Source organism: Rhea americana, unplaced genomic scaffold, assembly GCF_003343005.1.
Source record: "Rhea americana isolate MKP2758 unplaced genomic scaffold, rheAme1 scaffold_13, whole genome shotgun sequence".
NCBI lineage: Eukaryota > Metazoa > Chordata > Aves > Rheiformes > Rheidae > Rhea > Rhea americana.
Window position 1 is genome coordinate 4,313,465 of NW_028185372.1, and position 20,484 is coordinate 4,333,948.

At 38.3% G+C, this 20,484-nt stretch overlaps 1 protein-coding gene across 3 annotated transcripts in view; it reads left to right on the plus strand.

Moving 5' to 3' along the window:
* The first annotated feature begins 70 nt into the window (after nucleotides 1–70).
* GHR (growth hormone receptor) overlaps nucleotides 71–20,484 on the plus strand; it is a 130,128-nt gene continuing 109,714 nt past the window's right edge. For 2 of the 3 annotated variants that reach the window (XM_085326385.1, XM_085326380.1), the window contains exon 1: nucleotides 17,514–17,600. The gene's annotated coding sequence lies outside the window, so the exon portion shown is untranslated. Of the gene's footprint in view, nucleotides 230–17,513; nucleotides 17,601–20,484 lie in introns of those variants that run through there. The other variant, XM_085326381.1, reaches the window with a different exon arrangement.

The window sequence follows — 20,484 nt, forward strand, 5'->3', positions numbered from 1 at the left end:
GCGGGCGGCGCGGGGGAGCTGCGTGGAAGGGGGCGGCGGGTCCTGCGCGGGCCCTGTTCTGCGGGGAGACCGGAGCTGCCGGCTGCTGCGGACCTGCTCTGAGCACCTCTGCCCTGTGGCTTACTCCAGTTTCTGCCACCTCCCCTCTTCCCTTCCTCTTTTTCCCCCCTTTTTAACTTTCCACGCTATGGATAAGTGACTGACCGCGTGTCTCAGCGTGGGGTCTGCTGTAAGTATTGCTCAGGAAGCAAGACCGAACAGGGTGTTTTTAAAACGAACGCTGCAAATCGAATATTCTGAGCGTATGAGCAACATACGAAGTAGGAGGTGTTACTGTTAGACTAGTGAGTGTTTTCTCTCTCACGCACACACACACAAATCGTTGTGATGTTTGTGGATCGCCACAGGGCTAATTCTAGCGCTGCAGCGTGCGGAGGTGCGTTACAGTCCGTATCTTTTCAGCGAGTATCTCGTTGAGAACCTAGTGTTCTGTCAGCTTGATACGTTCGGTCATTGCTGCAATTTCTTCCTCCTTTGACTAGTAAACAGGCACATTTGATCTTCTTTCTGTTCTTCGTTAAATCAGAAATAACAACTTTAAAAATTTGACTTGAATTTGCTTCTGTTTTATACATCCTGTGAAACTTTAAGCAAGTATTTACCGGCAGGAAAAATTGCAATTAGACACCAGATAAAAAGGTACTTGACTTAAATCTGAAAAACTGTTAATTATAGCATTGTTTAGTCACATCAGTAGTGAAAATGCATCAGAAATAGAATGAGTAAGAGCAGATTTGTTAAGTTTATGTGAGTGTTTATTTAAAAGATGCTATTTTAAATACTGAGATTAGAGCAGATTGCAATTKAAATGTTTTGTGGTTCTCAGTGATAAATATGAATATTACTGAAAGCTGTCAGAACAGCTTAAAATGTTTAAATGGGAATGCAGTGTCTCTCTGTCTTGTATTACTAGAATTGCAACTTTGCTGTCTTAATACAGGACTTTAGTATATTTTAGTTATAAAGGATGTGCAAACAAGACAGTTCACAATAGTTTCCTGAGGCATTATTTTTAAAATTGCCAGAAAATGATGGCAGTAGTATGCCAAATTAATGAAAGTAACTTCTGAAACTCTAATGTATAGAAAGGAAATACCTCATAAGTAATTTGGAGCCTAACTGGTCAAGTGTTGTTTTGRTTACTCTGAGCTGCTCCGTTGTCTCCCGGCATTGACATGTCTGCATAGCACAGTGCAGTGCCATGCAGATACGTAAACTTGGAGGCATTATGTCTGCTTTTTTAGAGGTGTTAACTTTGTAGGGCCCTGCAACATGGCAGTACTGCTACCAGAGTAAGCTTGGGGGTCTGCACAATGTTGGCTATGTAGCATAGACATAGAGCTTGATTCTGCACATTTTTTATTAACAGAAGYAGCGTATGTTACCATATGTGGTCCCTTGTGTCTGTTTCCAGTAGGGAAAATTAAAATCTATGATGGTAATTCTCCTATTTCTAGGTTGGTACCTTTCTTTTCTSCAGTCTAAAGGTTGAGGAAGTATAATAGATACTGGTGCTTTATTGATTGTATAACTTTTACGTGTAGGGTCTTTTCCCATGACTGTTTGTACATTCCTGTTGATATATATACACATTAAAGATAGGCCTTGCTCCTATCAAAGGAAGCTTCTTTTTGCTGCAGACATTTTTTTTTTTTTTTTTTTTTTTTTTTTTTTTTTTAACAAAGCAAATGTTTATCTTAGGCTGCTAATGGGAGCATCAAGCTGAATCATTACAGTGTTGTATAGCTTATTTGAAATATCAGATCTTCTTGGAGAAAATACCTGTGAATATTTGTCATTGAGGAAGTACAATGGGCAATGATGCTTTTTGTTCTTTTTTTGAAAAATGCTTTATCGGGCAGATAAAATTTTTTTCAACTGAGCTGAAGCATTGGTAGTCTTAAGTTTTCTTAACTGTCTAAAAGTTTTCAAGGCATTGCACATAATAAAAATGATAGTAATWCCAAGAATAGAGAATAAATGTAGGGGAGAACAGGAAGGTGAGGATAACAGCAAGACAATAGCAAGTTCATTCAGTCCACATGGGAATCCCTGGATGATGGGTTTGTTAAATGGTTGGGTTCCTTTTGGCTAAAAGGACCTTGCAAATTTTTTTTTCACCACATATAGATCTCATGAAAAGATGAATTTTTGGTCCAGCAGAATTGCGATGGTAATTCCAGGAAGAGGGCAGTGTGAGGAAAGCAGGCAGAGAGGCAGCAGAGCTGCCACTACAATTGTGGTGAAGGCGAAAAGCTGACGCAACAAGATACTAGCTTGGCAGGAACAGATTTATGTCAGGACTTGAAGGAACACTTTGTGCTTGGATTGTTTACTGCAAGGGAGATCTTTCTTTACTGTATATGAATCCCAAGTTAAGTTATTTGTGTGAGGTGGGTGTTTATTTACACATCATTTTAATTTGCAAGAGCTGTAACAAACATCATCCTAACAAAGAGTTCTTCTCAATGTACGAGAAGATTTTTCCTAGTAAATTGTAAAGGCTGTCTCCTGACAGAGACAGATGTTTTCCATATCACATTTGCTGCAGATTATGAAATGAAAATGCATTTAAGCATTTTTTTATTGACCTTTTTTTTAAAAAAAACATTATTCTGTTGAAAGGAAAACTGTGGCCTGAAACTCTGTTTTTTTTATTGATGATCTTGTAAGTTGACAGAAAATTTGAAAACATTTCGAAGTACTGCAGTGTTCTGCAGTAGGATGGGGTTTGCTGTCTTGCCTAAATCAGGTAGTGTTCCTGGGATACCTTAATCCTTTCAGAGGTAGAATATAATGCAACTATCAATGTAGTGGGTAGCTAAGCTACAGCAGTAATTAAACACTCTGTTTATATGAGTTTTAAAACTCACTCTAGCCATCATGCTATGTATAGTCATCATGCTAATTGCATTCATATTAGTCTTTTGACTTGCCAAAAATCCACCAACCACAGTGCAAACATCCTTATCTTCTAAATCATACCTGTAACACTGAGTTATTGAAATTGTATTTGTGTAATGATACAGACTGCAATTAGTCTATTTTACTGCTACATGGCTAAAACAATGATGTTTTGTGGAAGGGATGCACTGGGTAGAAGGAGAAGTAACAGCACTGTATGGAGAACTTTGGAGATGTGGTAGAGACAGCAAACTCTGGTGTGGGGAGTGTAAATGGGAGGAAATAGGAGTCTGATAAATTTACGAGAAAATTTTAACCTCTCTAATTTAGAGTGTAAGCACAGCACCACTTCTTTTGAGACAGACTAGGCATTTAAGGCGTGGAAGGAATTATACTTTCCTGTCTCACATTTTCTGTGGTTATTTACAGAGATGCAAAAGGTATGGAAAATACTGTTAGGGTGTTGCAGTATTAGACCTGTTAGACCATTGGATCAGCAGAGGTCACTGTGTAGGATATATAACGTGGGATATGGGATTAAGAATATGTGAAAAGGAGGTACTACACCAGCCTTATACTCATTAAGATGAAAGATTTGGGGCTGTGATTGCACAGTAGACTTTTGCTCATCATTCTAGAACAAAGATTGTATATGAAGACATATTATAAATAAGAGTAAACGGTTGCTTTTGAGTACCATGTAAATATTAGAGAATAAAAAAGATAGAGATGCTTGAAGTTTAGCATTTAAAAAGCTGTTTAAATACTATCATAGGTCCATTGCAGTGTTCGTACTCCATTTTTAAGTAACCAGTCCAAACGTAATGTTTCAGATGCTCTAGGATAATTTGTGCAATAGTTTGTCAATAGCTAATGCTAATAACAGTGTGGAGCATTTGGACACAGTTTAGCTTATTAATAACACTTCTGTCTCCTTACCATCATGTTGCATTGTCCAAGTGGTCAAATTGAGTCTGAAGTTTTACTCTCTCGGGAGAAATGATATTGGTAAAACTTGGTCCTTCGGTAGGAGGAAAAAGAAATCCTGTAATCAGAAGTTGTTCCAGCACAGTGCTAAGTGTCTGTTTGCTTGCACCCCAGATTATCCTGATGTTATTTTGCTGAGCAGTCTGATATGTTAGTTCAGTACTCCAGCTTTTGTAACATTGCTGGCTCAGATCTGGCCAGCCTGGCATTTGAGCAGAACAGAAGTATATTCGTCTATTCTTGTCCAGGTAGAAACATCTAAAGGCTGTTTCTAGTCTTAAAAATCTACTGTATATATGAAACACTAGATTCATTTAAATCCTAGCAAATTGTCTCCACTTTCTGGTAGATCTCTAGGATGCAGTGCTGGTAATCTGTAAATAGATTACCTACACTGTTAGTCAGTCCTGTGAACAAATATCTATGTGTCTGGGCAGTGTGCAGCAGTTTTGCTTTTTACTCTATACATGGCTCATCTTCACAGCTTTCTTGATGCAGCTGAACAACAACCTACCTAATGGAGCTTGGGGATTGGATATATATGGTCTGACTGAGAGATCTATAGGGCAGGGGAAACAGACTGACAGAACTGACAAATTTTATTTCAGCTGAGTTAAGGGAGCATACTTGTCATATTTTGCTTTGCTTCACAAACTGCATTCCTGCTGGAATTTCCAGCTGCTTTCAGATGCTCAGGTAGCAGCCAAATTTCTGATGTTTCCGGTTTGGCTTTTTTTCACCTGCCTCTTTCACATACATGTAGAAGTTTGTATCAGTGTTACCTTAGAACAAGTTGGTGCAGTGGGCTCCCCATTATCGCTTGACTGCAAATATTGTTTGAATCTCGTACTGAGTGCTTATTAAATTGTGTTTGCTCAAGAAACACAGTTTGACCTTGCTTTATAACTCAGAGTTGTTCTCTAAGAACACAAAAAAGTCAGAACTGTTCATCTGGAAAAAGCCTGAACTGTTTGGTGTTTTGACTGTTCATGAGATTGCATGTCACTTTATGACATTCTGTAAACAGTGAGTGAGGAGGTCTATGAAAGTGTGATTGATAGCATGATGTTCTCCAGGAGGTCATTTTCCTTCCAGATTGTGGTTCTTGCCCTTTTCTTCATACAAGTTGAAGAAGCCTGAGTGCAATTACATTTGGGACTAAACTGTATCTGTTCTGCCTAGAGTAAAGAAGGTCTTGGGGTAAGGACAGGGAAAACTAATTAGAAGTAATGAGCTGGCATATCTTTGGATTCAGTTATTTTTTATAGTTGAGCCTAGTAATGGGAAGAAGAACATATAACTCTTTTTTTTTTTTTTTTAAGAATAAGAAAAAAGTCTAGAGAATCCTGTGGAACTTTTACTTACAAAAAAMCCCTCAGGAAAGCTATTGTTTTTGAAATTACAGTTTGAACTGAAGCACAGAGCAGCTCTAAGGGCTAAGTCAAATGTTAWGTAAACATTACAGAATATAGTGTGGTCAAGGCTCCTAGACTGCACAAGCCCATCCGYACATAAGAGTGCCCACAGATGAAAGCTAGTTAGCTGTGCTTAACTTGAGGCTTTAGTCTTTCAGAGAAGCTTTCAGGAATGATTTGTACCACACTGTAGGAAATCCTACCTTTTTTTCCTGAATTCCTTTGCAGAAGTTCTTGGCTCAACAGCGTGTGTAACTGAAGCGCACGCAGCCAAAAATTTGCAGACTTTATACTTATGCTTGTTCCAGCCAGTGCTAAACTGGGCCCAGTACATACAGATGAACTGCTCTTGTTCACAGCTGCAATAAGATCAGAGAAAATAAGAGATGGCATTTGGGGTGTTTTTGGTGTGATTTTTGACCTTTGGAGAGCAGCAGTGAGTCTCAGGGAAGAGTTCGTTCATGCTAGGTGGTAGCACTGCACAGTAGAGACGCTTGTTACTTGATAGGGTCACTGCTGGCCTCCTGTAAGCAGGCCAGTTCTTCTGGTGAGGGACAGCCTGTACTGCAGGGAGGAATTGTAACCTGGGATAAGGAGAATGCCCTGTGAAGAAGGCTATTTTTGTGGAACTGTGTGAAGGGCTCTGATATCTCCCAGCACTAAGGTGCATTTAATGAGGGTGACCATATCAATTCAGAAAAAGCACTCACTTTTGTAGAAACAGTCTGCACCACTTCTTCTGCTAGCTTGTCATTAAGGCTCTTGCTTGAATAACTAATGTACCTGAAACAATAGGTAGATTTGAAAAAATAAAWTTCTTTGACTTAATATATTGAGTTTAGGCACGCTTCTTCGGTGGCATGTAGTTGTGCACCAAAAGGCATATACAAATGTGTTAACTACAGAGGATACTGCTTGATTGGGCTGAAGCTTTTGGTGTCAGACCTACCAGAAGGCCAGCCAGTGACATTAAGGAAAGTTGGCATTTACCTATTTAATTAAAAACGTTGTGCAGGACCTGCCTAACAGGCATCAGAGCAAAGATGAGAGCAAGAATATTTATATGAATGTGATCTATGATCTATATACTATTGACTTTCCAGGCTTTATGTCAAAATCTATAAAGCCAGAGCTCTCATGTACAAGGGAGGTAAGCAATACAGGTATCTCTGATCCACCTGGAGACATGGACCATTGCACATAATGCCATTATGGAAAAAGTAATGTTTTTCACTATTGTATCCAGGCCCATGCATTTCCTATGGCCCRTTCTGTTCCTCTTTCCCAATTATAAAGAAGTTAATATGTTATTAAAGTAACAAAGAACATTTTGAAAAACACTGCAGGTGCTTTCCCCCCTCTCATTCTACAACTGTAGGCTGAGGGTGGTGTCTGCAGAAGCCTCACAGATCTTTATGGTTCCAATGGAAATAAAAAGTTCTGCCATCAGAAAGAAAGAACRTGCTATATTTTGGGCTTAGGAATAATAATAATAAAAAATCTTCTCTCCACTTTCATGCTGCGCACTAGTTGTTCACATTGACCAACATAACCAAAACATACGTGTAGTCATACAGCAGCTTCCATAGTCACACTGCGGTTTTGTACACCAAGATATAAATGTCAGATCTAATTAATTTTTAAAGAATTTTAGCCTACCATTTGAACATTATTTCAGGCCTAAGGAAGCTGAGAGCATGGTTAACCACAGGACATCTCAAAGTAGAACAGGGAATAAGTTTTCCACAGCAGAAACACATTCTGAAGATGTTTCAGTTTGCCAGATCATGCAKAAGAGAAGAGAAGGTAATGTGGAATGAAGGGTCAAAAGCCAGGGACTGTGTATAGATTATGAATAATTTCAGAAGGAAAATAAAATATGTGCAGATAGAAAGACCAGGGTACAAAAGCCTGGAGAATCGTTGGCTGGTATTAGAAAGTCTGAAGTTGCAGACTCTTACCTATTCGTTGGCAGTATGTTAAGGTGCAAGCTAGGCRTTAATCATGTAACTAGTGATCAAGTAAGCATATTTAAGACTAAATGTTAAGGATTTATATAAGGATGCTTGAGGTTGGACTACACAGGAAAAGAACACAAGGTGATCAAAAACTCAAGTGTAACTTGAATTGCACCTAGAAATGTGATGTCCTRTAGATTTGGCCATAGTAGTTATGCCACTTTCCAGATGATATCTGTGGTAACAACAGAAATGTTTTCACTACTGTGGAAGTTGTTTTGCAAGGACCTTGCACTGTTGTGACTTCCAAAATGCATACTGATTGCAGTGTGTTGTAGGAGACTGCTAATGCAGCARCCCCTAACAAAAGGCAGGGAACTGAAAGATGATATTTTTGCATCTAACAACTGATACCTTTCGGCAACTTGTTCTATATGTGAGCTATAGGTACTCATAGTATATGTTTATACTGCAGTTTTCATTTTATTCCTGGTACTGAGGCATGAAAAGCTTCAGACATCAATAAAAATGACTGGCATCATTTGTTTTTATGCCTGAAACAGAAGAGGTGTCTCTTACTAATTATTTATTGTCTGGATTTTTAAAAAACAAATTTAAAAGGTTCTTATCAAGGAACCTGTTCTGACAGAGGCTGTAATGCGATAATCCTATTCCTACGATGTAGACATATCCTTACAAATACACTTAAAGGGCACAAAGAGTCCCTTTTTATTTTGTTTTCTTCCCTAGATCTCAGACATCTTCCTTTATCAGATGTCTTGAGATTAGCATGAAAGGTACATTCATTCCCTTTCAGATTGACAAGTGCTACAGAGTAGCAACTTCAGCTGTAGCCTCTAGATCTAGAAGTYAAACAGCTATCTGTTCTTACTGTTTTCTGTTTGCTCTATCAGGGTGGCCAGACTCCTTTGCCTCTTGAGCTACGTGCCAAAACCATCATACAGCTGAAAGCAGGAGATGAATATGCTTGGTCAAGCAATTATTTTTCATTTAAGTTGTAAACCATTAAAACGCTTTTGGTGGATGTACCAGCCCTCTTAAAATGTTACATATTTACATTAAAGCAAGTATTAACTTAATTATGTTGCCTTTTTCATAGGTACTGCTGAAGTAGCCTACCAGCTTGAAAATCATTAAACTATTAAGCGTTTTTCTCTGGAAAAATTGTATGAGCTGGCCTTAGAGAGAAGGAAAGTAGCAACAGATTGAGGAAGGAGGAAAGAATCCTTTTAAGCTCTGCTGCRTCAGTATCAATATTGACCATGAGGAAGAAGGCAGTTTACTTGCGAAGACTTCCACTTGAGGATTTCTTGTTTTCTTCTGACAAGCAGCTGTGTTAAATAGTTGACAAAACCAAATATCAGAATGGTGATCCACAACTTACTGAACTTATGTGCTTAAAKTTGACTTTGAGCATTCTTTAACAGAATAATCTATAAAGAAGAATTATAATTCCAAACTATTGAATTGTATGCTGCTTTATTGTATATAATTCATCTTGAACTTCATACATAGTAATATATAAAAGGCCAAGCAAGGTTATTTTGTTTTGTTTATTCCATCTTTTCTGACAGAAAGTTGGCTTGCAATTATGGGTATGATTTTCTGAATTRCATGTTTTATAGAAGGTGCAGAAGGATCTACAGAAGATTCTTTCATAGGGTGAGTAAGCAATCTCTAGCTCTTGCCACGTGATTGTACCTTGGCAGGGTAGCTCTGGTGGATAGTGGCAAAATGCTGTGTTTATGACATTCTTAACATCCTCATAAATTGGTATGTTCCATGTGTTTTATGTTTTGCTTACTCTCCACCTGAAAAATACAAATAAGTGCTTTTCAAAAGTGTCATTAGAAGTCTTTGACTGAAGTCATGGACCACTTCCAGCCAATCCATAGAGAAGTCAATTTGTTAAAGTGTTGAACTATGCATGGCTGAAGGAAAAGGCGATCATAGCTTCAGAGGTGCAATCARTAGTCTTCCAGTACATCTGCCTTGTATTCCTTTCACAGTTTCTTTCCTATTCCTCAATGTTTGGATTATTGAGCAGAAGCTGAAGTCTCTGACTGAGTTCGTGCTAATGTATGTGAATTCACCAGTTGGTTTCCAGTGCAGAAGGAGCAGCAAATGATAAAATTTGTGCATAAGAGAATTTAAGAGCTGCAGAAGCTCTACAGAGCTGTAGAGCTGCAGAAGCTGGTGTATGTGGGCACTGGCCAATATGGAAGCTGGCTAATACAGAACAGCAGGAAGTCTGAACAAGCAGCCACATTCATTACCATAATTAAAGGGCAGAAATAAAGCATCTTCTGAGGAAAAATGAATTTTAATCTGGGTTTTGTTTTATTTGTGCAGTTTGTAGTGGAGCTGACTGGCAATCATTTGTAGGTGCTGTAATACAGTTATGGAGGAATCAAAATGGAACAAAAAAGCACCAAAAGCAGGTCAAATTGTGGTGCTGCTTCCAGGCTGTCACTGATTCTTTAAGTTGCAAAGCTTCTTGGAATGTGCAAAGGGACTGAGGTGTGAAAAGAGGAGAGAGGTTTTTCTAACATAACAAGTCAAGGTTGAAGGTGTGTATGTCTGAAGTGAACAAAACAGACTTTTTGGATGCTCTGCATTATAAATAATTGCTTTTTGACAGCTTTGGCTTTGGGCATTGACTTTTGACCTCTAATGCTCTTTGTATTCATTCCTTTGTCTTTCTCTCAGTAGAGCACTTCAGTTAGTACAGAAGACAACTAGTGCTGTTTATCATTAAAACAATAAAAATGAGCAAACAACCCTCCTCACATTCTGTCTTCTTTTTCTTCCTAGACCTCTAGTCTTGTCTAGTGGATGAGAAATGATGCTTGCAAAGCTGTCCTGGTCACTGCTCTCAGACGAGTGGAACAGGACCTTGCTGGATTATATGTAGGGAACTTTCTGCAGATAGTATTTTAAACTTAGGATGTATTTTATGTAGTGTCAYTAGAATTTCTGGTCATTGCTTATCTCAGAGGCCTATCTATGGACATTGCTTTAAATGTTGGCTGCTTTTCTTCCCTTTATTACCAAGCATGTCACTGTATAGAAGACAGTCATTTGATTGTAATAAATTTAGGAAAATGTGAAGACRGAGTGCCATGAGGACCATTAGAAATAATTACCATGGGATCAGAAGAACTCACAATAGTGTTGTTTCATCTTGAATTACTAATTCAGTCAGGCACTGAGAAGTTGTGAAGAAAATTCAAAACAGTCTCTCTAAGTCTTGCCAAGATTACTCAGTGGAATCCCTTGTTGCCAGATGCTGATGCTGAATGAGAGAGAACAGCAGCCACCACTGGGGGGATTAGTTTTCAAAAATTGCTCAAAGTCAATAATAAGTCCAGTTCTTCTAGGAGTTTATTAATACTTTACTGACTAYCTGACTGTTTGAATGACAGGCAAACTGGTAGAAATGATATTTATGAGCGAAGTGTTTCTCATCTGTCTTGTTAGCTCTAGGAGTGCATACAGCATATTTCACATTTGGGAATTTAAATGTAGCTGTGAAAAAAAGAGTTGCAGAATAGGTTATAGGATTGGAGTAAAAGATTTGGTCTGAGCTTCCCAAGCAGTAGTTTCTGGAAGCATTGTGCTTCTTGTGGCTAGGAATGTAGCCATGTTTCTCACCATGACTGTGTTCTCTGCAGTGAGCTCAGAAAGACCTCAGCCAGAGGTGAACATTTAGATGATGTTCAGAGCACTGTGTTTATGGCATCTGCTTCTAAACCATAGTGGAACCACTGCAGCAATTCTTTTTTTTTTTCTTTTTCTCCTTTAAATCAGTGGAATATTTGGTGAGTGGTTGGGTATTGTTTTGAGTGTATTGTGCTCTTAGTTTTTATGTGCTGTTGGAATTAGTAAAAAGTCAGGTTTTGCTTGGGTTGGATACATTATCCTTGAAATACAAGATTTACAGTAATCTAAAAACAGGTATCTCCTTTATTAAAGCCTTTCTCTTTGGCAATAGCATGAACTGAAAGTTTTACGTGAATTAAAGAYTCATGGTGGAATATGAAGTCAGGCTATTAAGGTTATCTTGCTGCTCATCACACTTGAGCAATTTGTTAATAAAGAAATGAAAATCCACCATTACGTTAACCAGCTATATTTAGTTGCTGTGGTGGTAGGTGCTGCTAGAAGCAATCCAACATCCTTTCTGGGAGTTGGGTGTGTTGATTATTTTATGACCCAGTTCACAGCACGCCTGTCTTGTGAGGCAAAGGGCAATAACTTCACAGCTACTTTGTTAAGTAATTGAAAAACACAGCCAGCATTGTTCGGAACAGATACACATTGGATAACCTATTGCTGCCAAGTTATGTGATACGAAGAAATTTTTTCATCATGAAACTTCCCTGCATTGTTCATCAGCAAGTTGAGCCTAAAGAGAACTCTTCTTGTGAGACTGAATGGAGAATTCCTAACCAAGGAGTCGGTAGACATCTCCTGTTGCTCACTAACAAATCTGAGTTTTATCATGCACAAGAATTCTGAGCATTTCCTCAAAATTCAGCATACTTTCATAAAATCGAGTTTGTGACTTCAAATGTTTATTAAACAGTTTTTTTCATAAACCCAGAGAAACTTAACCAAGCAACACCAGTAAGTATGTCCTTTTAGACAGATGGATAATCTGTCTCTGCCATGTGATGATGTATCTGCAAGAGAAAAATCATTTTTTCACGATTCTCAGAATGTCTGTAAGCTTTCTCTTTAGCAAACAGGGATCTGGCATTCCCCAAGTGGAAAATGGTGTGCAAGAATGGAGATCGCTTCATGGAGAATTGCCTGATGGTCTTCTGGTATGGCGCTGTCTTTCAGTGGATATGGTCATTTTCTTTCTGCAAAATTAATATAGACACCTGATGTGATTAGTCTGATGTTTCTTCTCCTGTTTGAATTCTTCAGCYATCCAAACTCTTCCTGAAGAGTAGGCTGGCGCATGATCTCTTATTTTTCAAATTAGTCATGCCAGTTCTGAATAAAAGAGCTTGAGCAAAAGCATTCCRTATCTGTTGTTAAGTGTTTTATTTTCCAGACTAAAAACTGTTTCAGCTCACATGGCATTGTATGCTTCTCATTCCTAATTAATTTTTGGCATTTTCTTGGCTGCTTTGTAGACAGGAAAAATAGATCTTATTTTAAGCATACAGCTGAAATGCCTCCATAGTTGTAGGCTGAAGCAAAATTTTTCTGCAAGTTCCATAAGGTGAAAAAACTTTGGGGGAAGTAAATGTGTGGATATATCAACTTTTTCCTTTCTGAAGGAGTGATTTGCTTCATCCCTTATCAGTAACTATTTTGTCATGACGGAATGAGATGTTACATTTCACAACCGGGAGTTAGTCATCAAGCATATTTGGTTACTTGCAAAGCATTTAAGTGTATGATTTTTTTTCCTGGAGGTATTCTGTGTCCTGTAGCATGTTTTACCAAAGGAAAATATGGTGTTTACCTACCTAATCTTATACACAGAAATTTATAAATGTACATGTATACAGAAGTGAATTTAGAGTTCTGGCCTTTGGTGCTAGGACYTACAAAAAATCTCCTGAAGCCAGTTGTAAATACAGACCATATCAATGAAAACCTGAGAATTTACCAGCTGGCATTGTCTTTGCTTTATGGAATTTCATTCTAACCATCTTTTGACTGTCAATGTCCTGACAATTTGCTGTAGTATAAGCCTGTTATTTCTCAAAGGAGCTGCAATTTCTGAATCTGAAGTTAAATCTTCAGAGTCACTACAAGTAGAGTGACACAGCTTTGCTGGATCTATTTAAGTATACAGTCTGTTTAGGAGAGTTTCTAACACAAAGTACCTTCAAAAGACTGGCCAAAGATTAAACATGAAAATGTTCTACATAATGTGTCTCTTGAATGAATCAATCTTATGGCCTCTGTGGCACAGAAATGAAGGTCATCAGTAGGATGCTGGAGCAGCTTTCCTGGTTCAGAGCACAGTTTCACACTTGGATCATGCTGAGCAGAGAATCTTCCACCTCTGGAAAAGGTGGTTGCACCCTCTCTCCCAAGCAAGCTTTGTGTTGCTACTCTTTGTCTGTGTCAGCATAAATCATTTTGCCAGTGTACGACAAATCAGCTTGCATGTGAATCAAGAAAGTCATCTTAACTGAAGAAAAAGGCAACAGCAAGGCCTAGTTTCATCCTAATTGGTGAGCTGATGCATTGTCACCCAAGTGTTGGATAGCAGGAGAGGTGGGAAGACCATGGTAGTGGGATGCCTTGACATCAGAAAGGGCAGCCCACAGCCAGGTGGACTTTAATCAGACACGAGGCTGCTTTCTGACAGCCCCACATGACAGATACAGTCCGTCTTGTCACAGGACTGGGGTTAGAGGCAACCTTGGGACAGCTGGTGMCTCATGCCTGTGCTGGGGACGCTCTTTGGCATTGGGATCTACTTCCTTAACATTGACTGCAATACAACTGCTACGTGGCCCAAGTTCACGGGTGTCATTATTGGGTGACCCAAGGACTCCTTTAACCAGAGACRAGGGATTTGAGAGCTCTGCAAGTAGGGCATTACAATCCAATTTCAGTCAAGCGGGGATGGACAAGGTTTAACCTTAGCAGCAAATGGAAGATGCGATCTAATGATGCCTGGTCTGGTTAGATGATACAAGTAGGGTTTACATTATTTTTTTTATTTTGATTTATGTTTTTATTTAAAAGAAATACTTGCTATGTTAATCCAAAACCTTATTATGCATCTACAAAATTGTTATACTGAAAAAAAGCAGAACTTTAACTGAAAGTACAGGTTAATGCCAATTAGTTTATTTTGTCAGTAAAAGTTGGTCTGGTCCTTCCTGTGATTGTGACCTGCTAAAGGCAACTCAGTTTATAGCAGAAGAGAAAGAATATTGTAAACATCTTTTACATCGCCTGCGCTTCTGAGGGTGTTAGGCCTTTATGGAAATAGTGAAAATACGTGAAGGTGTGTTAATACAATTAATTGTTTTGCATCTGGGTTTGTTCGAAGTCAGGCAAGTAAATGTGTGTTGGATACCCCATTGATTATGTGAATAAATATCCACCATTATCATAAGCTTTTTCAATATATCAAGTGTCACTAGGCCAAGACTTCAGTTACTGGAGAATATTCCTATGTTCTAATATTAAGAAGAGTTTAAGTAAGCATTAAATGCCTGAATTATTAGTCCTTTCTGAAGAGTCTACTGACTGTAATGAGCTAATACCTAAGACTAAGATCTTAATTCAACTACCTAAGTTTAATGCCTGATGTTCAATGGTACATGCAAAATTTTCATGGTATGCGCTATCTGCTATGGTAAATAGGAAGGGAGACTCTTGCCCCAGGTGACATTAATTGATTACTATTACGGTGTCATAGATATAATTTGCAATTCTGTAAATTATGCTAAATGAATACAAAGATACCTGCCCTGGAGGACTGGATTCTTGACTGCATTCAGGAATGGTAGGATATTTTACAATGCAATATGAAACAAATACAGTTGCATGTGACTGCACTACATGTTGTCTACTTCTGCTTTTAATACATTTTTTTTGGCATGCTGTAAGCCTTCTGCAGTCTGACACTCCCTGTTATTACCTGCTCCTTTTTACTTGCTAAAATGACTGTAGGAAAATATTTTTCTGAAATCTCAAATTTTAAAGAAATTTTGAATGTAGCCTGATGAGATATTACGGTGCTTGAATTTTTAATTCATAATGAAAATATTTAGTCTGCTCTGTGCTTTGATGTATAAGCTTTTCATTATAAGCTTGACTCTGGATGCAGTCAAGTAGTGAATTGCTGGAAGAATAGAGTTTTCAATAAACCAAGCCAGTTTATAGGTGTCTTAAAAGTAGCTGGGGCTGTTTAATTTCATAAATGTGAGACTGCTCTAACATATTTTAACTAAAAAAAAAAAAAATCATTTTTTCAGCCTGAAGCATGATTTTAATGGAGCTGAAAGAAAAAAAACCCAGCAAAATAGAAATAATATCAAATAAATTCTGCTAATAAACAAAAATATGTCTCATTGAATTGCATAAAATATTATGGATTGACTAGAAATTAAAATAAATTGGTCCTCCTTTACAATTATATTTCAATACAAATGGAGTCAACTTAATTTTTTTCCTCACCCCAAAACGATATGTTTTTTGAACTTTGTCTTTTGCTCTTGTGCTAACTGCTGCTAGTTTTCTTTAATGGAGAAGACTATTTCTGTTATGTTTCTGAAGATACTAGAAATGCCACTGAACAGATTAAAAAGATAATGAATATTTACTAATGCCAGATGTTGATTATGCAAGATGATAATGTCAGATAAGGGTTATGATAGACATGATACTATTGCTAATGATAACGTAGTAGACGTTAAGCAGACATTTATTACTAATCTGCCTGTCCCTGAAGAGTTTGCTGTGTAAATAGGAAAACTGTTACCTCTTGTGCAGATGGGACAACAGAGCTGTAGAGCATAGTTGAGTGAGTTGTCAGAGAGTCTGTGGAGGCTCCACAACACTATGGGTGGTTTTGCTTCTCTTAATTACCCAGTTGGAAAGTTACTCAAAAAACTTAATCAGAATTTGCTTCATCACGGTTGGTACTTGTGTTAACACCACAGGCATGAAGAATTGTTGATTGGTGTTTCCTTTGCAACAACTTTTACAGACTGGAAGATTTACTGTATTTCTCTTCATTCCTTCTCTGTTCTGCTTCCCCATGTCTCACTTCTCTTTTGTAAGCCAAACACCATTCTTTAAACTTTTCTCATAGGTGTAGGTCAGGTTTTCTGAATTTCTTATCTTTATTGCTGTCTTCTGCACACTCTTCAGTTTGTCAACAACCGGTTCAAGAATGAGCTGCCCAAAACGGAACATAGTGTTCAGAAGCCCTGGAGAGTGGAACAATTAATCTCCTGGGTCACACATGTGATGCTCCCATTAGTGTGTTACAGAATGACTCTTGCCTTTGAGACAATGACATTGCAGCATTGGCTCACGTTCACTTTGTGGTTACTCCAAACTCCTATTGCATTATAGAGCTATGTTTGAATTTTTCTTTCTTTTGCAAAACTGCACTCCAGCCAGTTACTCCTTACCTTATATTGGTTAATAGTATTTACACTCTGACATTTAATCATATAATAAAATATTGAGAAAACTATCTTGACTCATGGGATATACCCAAGTCATAATCACTCATATGCCTGTGATTCAAGAGTCTTCCCTTCCCTTCCCTTCTCCACTCCCCCTTCCCTTCCCTTTTCCTCTCCCCCTTCCCTTTTCCATTTCAGAGTAAACATGCAAAGTCCTGTTTGGTTTGTGGACAGCAAAGATCCCAACAGTGCTTTTCATAGATTGAGGTGATAATTGTGGTGGTCAAAGTTAAGCTTTTGACGGTATAGTTTCCCCTTTGGCCTCAACTGCTACTAATACAACATTGCAAATGTAACTACTAAACGGTAGTTTTTGTCAGCTACAAGGAGGACCTTGCTAAGCTTTTGCTCTCCCTGAGGTTTATTGCAAAATGAAAATGTTCTCTGTCTCTGGCATTAACTCAGGTTTGTAAACTTTGTTAACCAAAGAAATACTGAGTTCAGATTCCAAAATACTTGGAATCTAGTTGTTGACTTTTGGGTACATAGGGCCATTGCTCTCACTCAGTGCAGTTTTGTCCTGAAATGTCCAGATGATCCCTGTACACATTTTCTTGTTTATTCCCATTTCTGTCAGAGGGCTTTTTCCTGGAAAACCAAATGGGAGCACAGTTTCCAAACTGTGCTGAGGGTGATCATTCTCTTTTGCTATAAGAACATTCAACGGGACAGACTGTAAAAGTTTTGCGCATTACTGGTGTTTAGCACTGGAAATGGAAATATTTGAACTCCTGGAGAAGATGTGAGAATAGGGTGCATACCTAGAGAGGGAGTTTGGCAAGTAGGAAGTGTGTGTGTGTGTGTGTGTGTGTGTGTGTGTGTGTGTGTGTGTGTTGGGGGGGGGGGTTGGCTAGGAGTTTCTGCCTGTAGGGCAAATGGAAAGGGGTGGGAGCTGGGAGGGACTGAGTCGGCGAATACTTGCCAGTAGGACTCTTCTGACCTTCACCCGTTCTCCTTGGCACAGCTTGCCCCGCTGTCTTCCAGCCTGTCTCCTTTCTCAGGACATCACRGCTTCTTTCTTCCTTTAAAGATGACCTTAGCTGCACATGTACTGAAAACTGGAGCCACAGGTGAGCTCCCATTGAACAACCTAGTTCTTTGACTTGGCTGGATTCCCAATCCAGGTGCTCAGTTATCTTTTATTTGTTGTTTTCTGGTCTATGTGGGGATGGAAAGGACAGAATGCAGTGCAAAATTATAAGGGCTGGTTTACAGAGACTTTGAAGATGTGAACTGGTTTGTACAGAAAAATAATGTTTTGTTCATGCAGCATTAATTAATTTGCATCCCATTTTCACTGTAACAGCTCTTATATAATTACTGTGCACCATGAGCTACTTAAACGAGTCCTGTATGTTTGAGTGAACTTCTTAAACTGCTAAATGGATCATAGGAAGAAAATTAATGCTATTTGTATTTAATTAAATATTTGCAAAGCGAAGAGGGCACACAAAACACATTACCCTTTATGTTCAAGCTATTCAAGAGACATCTGGTGTCTTCTTGAGGGACATTGAGTGTGAATTTTTGCTACAGCCAACTGACAGTAATAAAAGGGTTGATTCTGAAAAAGGACACTGTCCACTTGAATATTGTGAAATGCAGTAATGTTAAAAATAATGCTTGGTTGTGGGTACAGCCTCTCTTTTCTGATGGATCCTATTTATTTATTGGTAACGTCATCTTCAGAGGGTTCAGGGAGGGGGCTGAAAACAGATGAATGCATATGGTAAGCTTAGCTTAATTTGTTCATTTTACCTCCCCAGATGCCTCCCTGTCTGTTTAGCACCTGCCTAAAGATCTTATGCCAAACATGGTGCTATAGAATGCTTGAAGGCGTTTCATTTCTTAAGAATTGTGGCATGTTTTTGTTTGCTTTTGATGAAAGTTTGTAGCCTTCCTTGTTGCCTACAGAATTTTGCAAATGTGAATGCTAAAGGTTAATGCCTCAGAAATAGTAGAAAAGCTCGTTTTTAGCACAGTTTTAAGCCAACTGCATGAATTTTGCATGCCTGTAGCAGACTTGGCAATTTGAGTAACTTCTCAATACAATCCTGTTCACTGTAGTTGGTGTATGAATGCCTCAGTTATTTAAACGAGAGTAGAAACAGTATTGTTCTCGACATCTTTTTTTCAACCTGTGAACAAACTGATTACAAGTTTTATATTAGTTGAGTGCATATTGCTCTCTCTGTGGACACTACTTAGGCCTCAATCCTAAAGTGAGCTTTTTCAGCATAAAGCACTGTCGAAAATCAGAGGTACTCTCTGAGAATGCGTACATTTATCTGAGAAGAGCTCATTCCATGACTGGGCAGTAAAGAGGGAAAGCTGCAAGGCATAATTTAGCATGGAAATGTTATACAGAATCTTGTAAGCACGCGGAAGCGGCAGGAAGTTCTTAATAGTAAAACTGCTGTGTAGGACTGAGTCATACTTTTTTATGTACAAAAAAATGAGCTTCCATGTTAAAATAAACATCAATTTTAGTTGCTTGCAAGAATCTTCTCCAATATATTTTCATTTCAGGAGGATGTCCTCCTGATTAATAGGACATTATCCCAAACTTACCAAAGTATAGAAATTGCATTTCAAAGTTAAGCTGCTTTTAAAAAGTGAAGAAATTGTCTTGTCTTCGCTTTCCTGCTGTTTTCTTTAGACGACAATTAAAGCAACGGACTCCCAAGGCCTCTTACCTTTCTCAGTGATATAAACGCTGAGCTGGAAAGCAGTTTTGCCCTTTACAATTTATAGGCATGTTGACAGTGGCAATAAATAGCCTCTATTAAAAAGAAAGACTTGCGTTTAATTGATTGCAGGAGATGTCTTTGCATGCTTTTAATTGTAATAGCTAAGCTTTTCTCCTCCATTAGCAGATTGATACTTTCATCTGCAAGTTTTTTTCATCTCTTTGGACAAATGTTAACTACATTCCAGAGCCATCTGATCTCTCAAGAGAGGAGGACAGTGCCATTGATTTCCTTGTCACATATGGGTCACCATATGTGGTTTTACATACAGGTTTACTGGACACCTGCACCTAAAAMGAAATGCTTCCTGTCCTGATTACCAAAAATACAAGTTTGGGTTCGTATGTGCAGAACGCRTCATCGTTGGTAGCTAGCCTTTAGGCTGCTGTCTGACATGCAGATAATCGTGCTCTTTCCCTCCTTTATGGATTTGAGTTGAATTTAGCTACAGTGATATTTCTGCGTTAGTGTAAGTTGTGTGTTTTATAATCATTGAAGAGCAACCTTTTGAAAAGTACAGTTGACTTAATAAATTATATTACTGATGGCCATAACTATTGGAGGAGGCATTTGGAAAAGGGAGGGGAAGGAATTACTGAGAAAGAAAAGAATGAGTCATCAGGAATGTTTGTCGTCCTTTTTTTCCTACGTTTGATTATTTCCATCACAAAATAGAGTGATCAATGCCTGAGTAGGACCAATGATGTGAGGTGAGTCTCAGAAGCTGAAATATTTTGCAGCTTTTAGCCTCCTTCCTTTGTTACATTTTAAAAAAATTCAGTTGTTAGTTTAAAATCTGCTGTTAGTTGGCAAAGTTTAATAAGTGGGAAGGATGTTTGTCTGGTTTACACTAATTCTCCATTTTATGCCATCCTGCCTTTTTTAAGAGGAAAGAAAAAGGGAAGAGAAGATGAACACATGGGGTTTTATCTCATTTCTGAAATTGTTAACGTGAATGTGTACATCCCACACTAGATGATGCTGCTGAACTCCCTAAAAATATTAAGAGTTGCTCTCCATTAGAAATGTGTTCCACTGCACTTAATGAAAGAGCACTTAGTTCTCCTGACATCATATTGGAGCAATACAAAGGTTGTTTTAACAYACAAATGAATTCCCAGAACTCTTACTTTGTAAATAAAATCTGTTTCCAGTGAGCTCTAATTGATAATGGCAGTTAATGTAATACCTGCTGGCTAGGCCT